Below are 7,836 nucleotides of genomic sequence, written 5' to 3'. Positions count from 1 at the left end.
TTCCCCTCACCTGGGTGTTCTGGTCTCTGTATAGAGGCGTGGGTTCAAATCCCACTTCTGACACATTTTTTTCTTCCCTGTTTGAGCTTTTTTTTCATGAAGGGAGATTTAGTTACATTGAATTAAAAAGTGGGAAAACACAGACAAGGGAACCATTTCTCTCTCTCTCACTTCTCATTGTTTCTTTCTTTCCATGTAGGGGGTTGATGGTTTGGAGAGCACTCACCATTATATTATTCTTTTATGCTGCAAAATAACAATCCTGAAAATACAACATATTAAAATAATTAGCCTAACAATAATTCAGGCAATTGTCCCTTGCTTCTGTTTGCCAGAAGCTGGGAATGGGCGACAGGGGATGGATCACTTGATAATTACCTGTTCTGTTCATTCCCTCTGGGGCACCTGGCATTGGCCACTGTCAGAAGACAGGATACTGGGCTAGATGGACATTTGGTCTGACCTAGTATGGCCATTCATATGAGAATTCTTGAAAAAAAAATTGTTAGTCACAGGTATAATATTTTTTTGGGGGGACGTGACATTACAATTGTCCAAAAAAACAAAACAAAAACCCTCACTGGTTTGCATAGGATTTTTCCTTGAAGAGTCAGGATTGCAGACCTGGGGTCAGCGACAGAGTGCGCCCCTGTGTCCACACCTTACACATGATTGCAATAATCTTTGTATAAAGGATGTCTTGTAAGGTATTGTTTGAAAATTCATAATTTGCTGCTCATTATTGTCCTGCTAAAATGTGTGTGGCGATACTGTATTTGAAGTTATAAGATTCCACTGTATGTTGTTATTAACACATGTTCCAAGCTGAGCATGGCAAACAGCTCTGAAATCTGTGCCCTGCTTAATTTGTATTGAAGCAGTAAACAGAATCATCAAGCAGGAAGGGTAGACAAAGAAACCTCTAACAGGTGAGGAAAGCAGCAGGGAACACCCTTTCTTATAGACTCTGTCTCCTGAATCTCATCTGGAAATGTTTTCCAAGGCGGGAACTGACACTATAAAAAGGGGTACAAACACCCTAAGGTACCCCCACCTCTTCCTGTCTCTGTCCATTGATTCACTACACCAGAAGGAAGAAAGGAAGCAACCATTAAAGAGGAGCAGAGGTCCAAACCTAAGGACTGCTCAGAGCTTGTGGTGAGAAAACCTTTGCTTTGAATTTAATGTAGTTTGTTAAGTTAGGCACCAGTTGCATTTTATCTTTATTTTTCTGGTAACCATTTCTGACTTTTTATGTCTCATTACTTGTATTCACTTAGCATCTAGCACTTTGTGCTTAATAAACTTTTTTTGTTGTTTTCTGTAATCCAGTGTGCTTAAATCAAAGTGTCCAGGAAACTCCATTTGGGGTAACAAGATGTGTACATATCATTTCTCTTAATAAAATAATGGATTTTATATACGCTTGTATTGCCCAGGAGAAGGCAGTGCAGTACAGGACATATATTTTTTGGGGGAAATCTAGGACTAGGGGTGCATTGGCATCAACTTCTTCCAATATAACCCAGGCTGGTAAGAGCCAAGGTGTGGCTGGTTGGTTGCAGCAGGCACACAGACATAGCTGGGAGTGACTTGCATCCTGGAGACTGTCTGTGAGCAGTCCAGACTGGAGGTGACAGCAACAAAGCTGTGTAAAGGTACCCCTAGGGTAGATGGCAGGGGTAACATAGCTACTCATCAGTCTGGATTCTGAATCGGGTATATCAGAGGGGAGGTGTGCTTTCACCCCCAGAGTATAAAGGCAAAAAAGGGGAGGAGAAAAAGAAAGCAAAGTCGCCTTCCAATGGCTGAGGCCTGCCACAAGCCTTCTGCGGCTGCTTCTTTCCGGCCCCTCTGGATGCCCCCTTCTGTCCTTAGAGGGGTTGGGGCGCTGACCCTGAGCAGTGGGCAGATGGGATCCAACAATCCCTGGCCTCACACTGAAGACGCCGACGTTTAAGCCTCCCCCCTAACTTGAGGTGTTGACTCTTAAACCTCCCCACCTGCTGCTGCAGCTGGAGTCTTCAGCTTTCTTGTGTGGCTTCTCCTGCTGGGGAAAACAGGCACTGCTGGGCTCCATTTGAGGAGGAAACCTTGGCTAGAAAGAATTGCGGCCAGCAGGTCAACCTCTTGAGCACAAAGGGCTGAGCTGGAGGCCCTGCCCCATAGTCCCAAGCCAAGCAGCTCAGACCGGTGCTCCCATGAGTGGAGGAGTCAGCTACAGTGGGTGGCAGGCCCGTAGCCCTGGGCCTCAGGCCTATTGGGTCACCGGCTCATCCCAGGACCCCAGAGAGGGGAAGAGAGGGGGTGGCCAGACACTCCTCCCACCAGGCTCACCCTGCCCACCTCCTCTGCCAGATGGGCCATCCTCCTGCCAGAGTAGCCGTGCCTGCTCCTGGCACCTGGACCCTCACGCCGGGATCACCCTCCCCACCTCCCGAGCAGGGAAACCACCTGCGCCAGGCTCTGTGGGGCCCTTTCCCAACCTTCTGGAGGGGCCCTCTAGAGCACAGGTCTTAGGGGGAAAAGGCAAAGGCTTGTCTCAAAGGCTGATTTTCAGGAGATGGCAGCCAGGGAGCTTCTGTGCTTGGCACCAAGGCCTCATCTCTATTGAGAGTGAAGAAGAAGAAGATGAAGCCAGCTTAAGCCCTTCTGCTCTGTGGAATGTTTCTGTACACCTTGAGCTGGCCTTAGGACACCTGGGCTAGGATTTGTCCAGTGTAGCGCCCAGTCAAAGTCCCCCCATGACGCTGTCCCCTGAGCAGGCGGCAGCCGGCCTGCGTCGATTGCTTGGAACCAGCCGCCAGAGCCCCTGAGGGGGGGAAGTGAAAAAACCAGCAGTGTTGACGACTCAAAACCCTCCAGAGCCATTTCTGCTGCATTCTGGCTGAAGAGAGGTTCTAAGTAATGCATCTTCTGGGGCTCTGAGGGCCTTCAGGAGGGTAGCATTGGTGGAGTAGCAGTTAACATAACTGCTTTCCAAGCTGTTCATCTGGGTTCAATTCACAGCCAGGGCAGGGTTTTCCTGAGCTCTTCCCCTTCCTTTACTTCAGCAATTGCAGTGTTGCAAAGTAGAGAGAGGAGAGGAGGTCACTTGCTGTGCAATGGATAGTGTGTTGGACTTCTGAGAAACAGTGCTTTGCCTGGGTTAAGACAATGATTCAAATCCCACCAGAGTCACTCTGGCTGCCATTGCACCTTTTACAGAATAGGCAGCTACTTGAGTGCCCCCAGGGGGCCAAGACAAGGGCAGAAAGGCATCCCTGGCTACCAGGAGGTAGAAGCCTCTGCCTGCATCTTGGGAGGTGGGCTTTCCCCCTTAGAGTATTAAGGAAAAAATGGAGAGTAGAAAAAGAAACCAAATCTCCCTTCTAGTGGCTGAGGCCTGCCACAAGCCTTCTGCGGCTGCTTCTTTCCGGCCCATCTGGGTGCCCTCTTCTGTCCTTAGAGGGGTTGGGGCGCTGCCCCTGAGCGATGGGCAGACAGGGTCCAGCAATCCTTGGCCTCACACTGAAGAGGCTGACGTTTAAGCCTCCTGTAGGGGACCATGGGCCCCGCTGGGCTCCATTTGAGGAGGAAACCTGGGTCGGAAAAATTGAGGCCAGCAGGTCAACCTCTTGCATCCGAAGGTCTGAGCTGGCAGCCCTGCCTCTTAGTCCCTGGCCCAGCAGCTCATGCCTTGGGCCCCAGACCAGTTCAGCCACTGTCTCATCACAGGACCCCAGAGAGGGGAAGAGAGGAGGTGGCCAGTGTGACGTTCCCCTCTGGTGTTATCTGTACTGGTGATCTGCTAAGTCACACCAATTCTTGACTCTGGGAGCCAGCCTTACCCTGCTCTGCTGTGAGAACCCCAACTCCTGGGCTGTTCATGCACAGTCTCTGGCATATAAGCTGCTCCTTGGATTGTACAACCGAATGACACTAGCCAATATCTCTGGTCCCAGACACAACCCTAGGAACCTCCATCTTGCAGTGTCCAGTTATGCCCACTGGACGCTGCAAGCTCATATGAGTTCGTCAATTTAACAAAGAAATTGATATGTACCAGGCTTGTTATCCCAAGGGGAGTCTCTGACACACTTCAAACCAAACGCACTGCTTCAGGTAGAATAAACAAACAAATTTATTAACTACAAAGATAGATTTTAAGTGATTATAAGCGATAGGCAAAAAGTCAGAGTGGTTACCAAAAGAAAAGAAAATATAAGCACACAGTCTAAACTCTCAACCCTATTAGACTGGTCAACAACTAGACTAAGCAGTTTTTCTCACCCCACTGGATGTTGCAGTCCTTAACATACAGGTTTGTTCCATAAACCTGGGCCAATCTCCTGTGTTGGAGTCTTGTCTTCTTCTCAGTGTCTTAGTTGCTTGCAGCAAAGGTGGGGCAGGAGAAGGGCCAAATATGTGTCCACTCTGTCTGTTTTATACCCTCAGTCCATGTGCTTTGGGAGCACAAGTCCAAGCATGTCTGGGGGGCATTGCTGAGTCTCTCCAAGCAAGGTTGAGCAATTCCCCTGGTGTGACCTCATGCAGGTGAGTCATTGCATTGTAGCTCCCTTGCTGGACAATGGCTGTTGATGGGTTATTTGACACCCCACCCGGGCGTTGGTTATTTTCCTTGCTGTTGCCTCTGGTGAGCTAATATCTGGCTGATTCCCCCAACTTACAGCATGTTTTAGTGATAACCATTCTACACAATTCTCATAACTTCATATGCATTATTGCTATACATATATGGATAGAGAAACGACTTTCAGCAGATCATAACCTTTCCCCTGATACCTTACAAGGCATGCTTTATATGTAAGATCACGATTATATGAAAATGAGGAATATGGGGGTTACAGTACGCTCCCCCAAGGTACAGAATGTCACAGCCAGACACTCCTCCTTCCAGGATCGCCCTGCCCACCTCCTCCGCCAGCTGGACTCCTCCTTCCATCAGAGTGGCCATGCCTGCCTCTGGCACCTGGACCCTCCCACCTGGATCACCCTCCCCACAGGAGGAGCAGGGAAGCCCCTCCCTCTAGGGTGCAGGTGTTGTGAGAAAAGGCAGAGGCTTGTCTCAAAGGTTGATTTTCAGGAGATGGCAGCCAGGGAGCTGCTATGCTTGGCACCCAGGCCCCATTTTCTCCCTCTCTATTCAGAGTGAAGATGAAGCCACCTTTAGCTCTTTTGCTCCACAGAAGGTTTCTGTCCACCCTGAGCTCAACTGAAGACACCCATGTTTGGATTTGGCCAGTGCAAAGTCCCAGTCAAAGTCCCCACCCGAGACTGTCCCTGGAGCAGATGGCAGCCATCCTGCTTGGAGCCAGCCACCAGACCCTCCAGGGGGACTTGCCTCTACCCTCTGGGGGAAAGTGAAAACACAGCAGTGTAGACGACTGAAGGCTGAAAACAGGTTCTAGGTAGTGTGCATTCTTGAGTCATGAAGACACCCAGCAAAGCCGCATTGGTGGTGTAGTGGTTAACATGACTACCTTCTAAGCAGTTGGTCTGGGTGCAATTTCCAGCCAATGCAGTGTTTTCCCCAGAGCTTTGCCTGCTTTTACCACAGCAATTGCAGTGTTGCAAAGTAGAAAGAGAAGTGATATTATTAAGTACAAAAAGTAGGATTTTAAGTGGTTTCAAGTAATAACAGACAGAACAAAGTAAGTCACCAAGCAAAATAAAACAAAAACACGCAAGTCTAAGCCTAATACATTAAGAAACTAATTACAGGTAAAATCTCACCCTCAGAGATGTTCCAATAAGCTTCTTTCACAGACTAGACTCCTTTCTAGTCTGGGCCCAATCCTTTCCCCTGGTACAGTCCTTGTTAGTTCCAGCAGACATCTTAGGTGGAAACTAGGGGTTTTCTCTTGACTGGCAGCCTCCTTTGTTCTGTTCCCACCGTTATAGCTTTGGCACAAGGCGGGAATTTTTTTGTCTCTCTGGGTCCCTACCCCTACTTCTAAATGGAAAAGCACCAGGTTTAAGATGGATTTCAGTATCAGGTGACATGTTCACATACCCTGTGAGACCCGAGCCTCCATTCTTTCAGGGCTGGCCTGCACTTACCCAGGAAGGTTTGCAAGTAAACAGAGCCATTTACAGGTCATTGATTCTGAACCACCCTTAATGGCTTCCACTTAATATGTTTACATCAGTAATACAAATTTATATCTTATTCTCCTAACTCCAGACATAGAAATAATATATGCAAACAAATAGGATGAACACACTCAGTAGATTATAAACTTTGTAATTATACCTTACAAGAGACCTTTTGCATAAAGCATATTTCAGTTACATCATATTCACACTCATAAGCATATTTCCATAAAACATGGAGTGCAACATCACACCCTCCTTCCAGATGATGTTGTGGTAATCTCTTGCACTGATGATACCTCTCCGGGGGAGGGAACGCCAGTTATTAGGAAGAGACAGGTATTAGTAATGAGTGAGTCGATCACTAGAAACAAAGATAGCTGGGTTTGCAATGACTGGGAGCACCGCATGATGACTTTCCCGCCTGGTGCGAAGGTTGCGGATCTCTCAAGACATCTAGATAGACTTATGTGTAGTGCTGGGGAAGAGCTGGTGGGCATAGTACATGTAGGTACCAAAGACACAGGGAAGGATAGGAGAGAGTTCCTGGTGGCCAAATTTAGGCTGCTAGGTAAGAGACTGATGTCCAGGACTTCCATGGGAGCATTCTCTGAAATGCTTCCAGTTCGACGCACGGGGCCAGTTAGACAGGCAGAACTGCAGGGTTTCAATGTGTGCATGGGACGATGGTGTAGGGAGGATGGGTTTAGATTTATTAGGAACTGGGTAAACTTTTGGGAAAGGGGGAGCCTATACAAGAAGGATGGGCTCCATCTAAACCAAAATGGAACCAGATTGCTGGCACTTAAAATTAAAAAAGTTTTTAAACTAAGGGCTGTGGGAAATCTGATGGGTGCAGAGGAGCACGTGGTTCGGACATCCCTTAGGGGAGGATCTATTAATGGAACTTCTCTATGTCCTAGTAAGGAGGAGAGGATGGAAGATGAAAAAATACAGGTAGGATCTGATGAGAAACAGTCATATGAAAAAAGTCCCAGTTAATTACATCATGTAATGGCAGACAGCTAAAAAGTGACAAGTTTTTAAAGTGCTCGTATACCAATGCTAGAAGTCTAAATAATAAGATGGGTGAACTACAGTGCCTCATATTAAATGAGGATGTTGATATAATATGCATAACAGAAACTTGGTGGAATGAGGATAATCAATGGGACATAGTAATACTAGGGTGCAAAATATATCAGAAGGACAGAACAGGTCATTCTGGTGGGGGAGTGGCATTATATGTGAAAGAAAGCATAGAATCAAATGAAGTAAAAATCTTAAATGAACCAAACTGTACTATAAAATCTCTATAGACTGAAATTCCATGCTCTAATAATAAGAATATAGCAGTAGGGATATAATACTGACCACCTGACCAGGATGGTGATAGTGACTGTGAAATGCTCAGGGCTTAGAGAGGCTATTAAAATAAAAAACTCAATAGTCAGGGCCGGCTCTAGGATTTTTGCCGCCCCAAGCTAAAACAATTTTGGCCGCCCGCCCCACCGTTTTTTAATTACCCCACCCCCGGCCCCGCCTCAACTTAGCCCCTTCCCCAAATCCCCAGCCCTGCCTCCTCCCCCCAGGCTCTCAAGCCTGGGAGGGAGGGGGAGCAGCGGCGCGCGAATCAGCTGTTTCGCGCGCCGCGGCCGCTCGGGATCTCCCCCTCCCTCCCAGGCTCTCAAACCAGTACTTGGTCCTGCTACTGAATGCAGGGGGCTGGACTTGATGACC

At 47.8% G+C, this 7,836-nt stretch overlaps 2 non-coding genes across 2 annotated transcripts in view; both read left to right on the top strand.

Annotated features, from left to right (window-relative positions):
* TRNAL-CAA overlaps nucleotides 1–63 on the top strand; it is a 119-nt gene extending 56 nt beyond the window's left edge. The window contains exon 2 of the tRNA in view: nucleotides 18–63. This is a non-coding gene — a tRNA (tRNA-Leu). The remainder of the gene's footprint in view (nucleotides 1–17) is intronic.
* A 5,389-nt stretch (nucleotides 64–5,452) lies between these two features.
* TRNAR-UCU lies at nucleotides 5,453–5,524 on the top strand. Its single transcript has one exon. It is a non-coding gene; the product is annotated as a tRNA-Arg (tRNA).
* The last annotated feature ends 2,312 nt before the right edge of the window (nucleotides 5,525–7,836 follow it).

Source organism: Terrapene carolina, unplaced genomic scaffold, assembly GCF_002925995.2.
Source record: "Terrapene carolina triunguis isolate 2854851 unplaced genomic scaffold, T_m_triunguis-2.0 Scaffold10514, whole genome shotgun sequence".
Classification (NCBI taxonomy): Eukaryota; Metazoa; Chordata; order Testudines; family Emydidae; genus Terrapene; species Terrapene triunguis.
The sequence above is the reverse complement of the archived record's forward strand: the minus strand, read 5'-3'. Positions and strand labels throughout refer to the sequence as shown.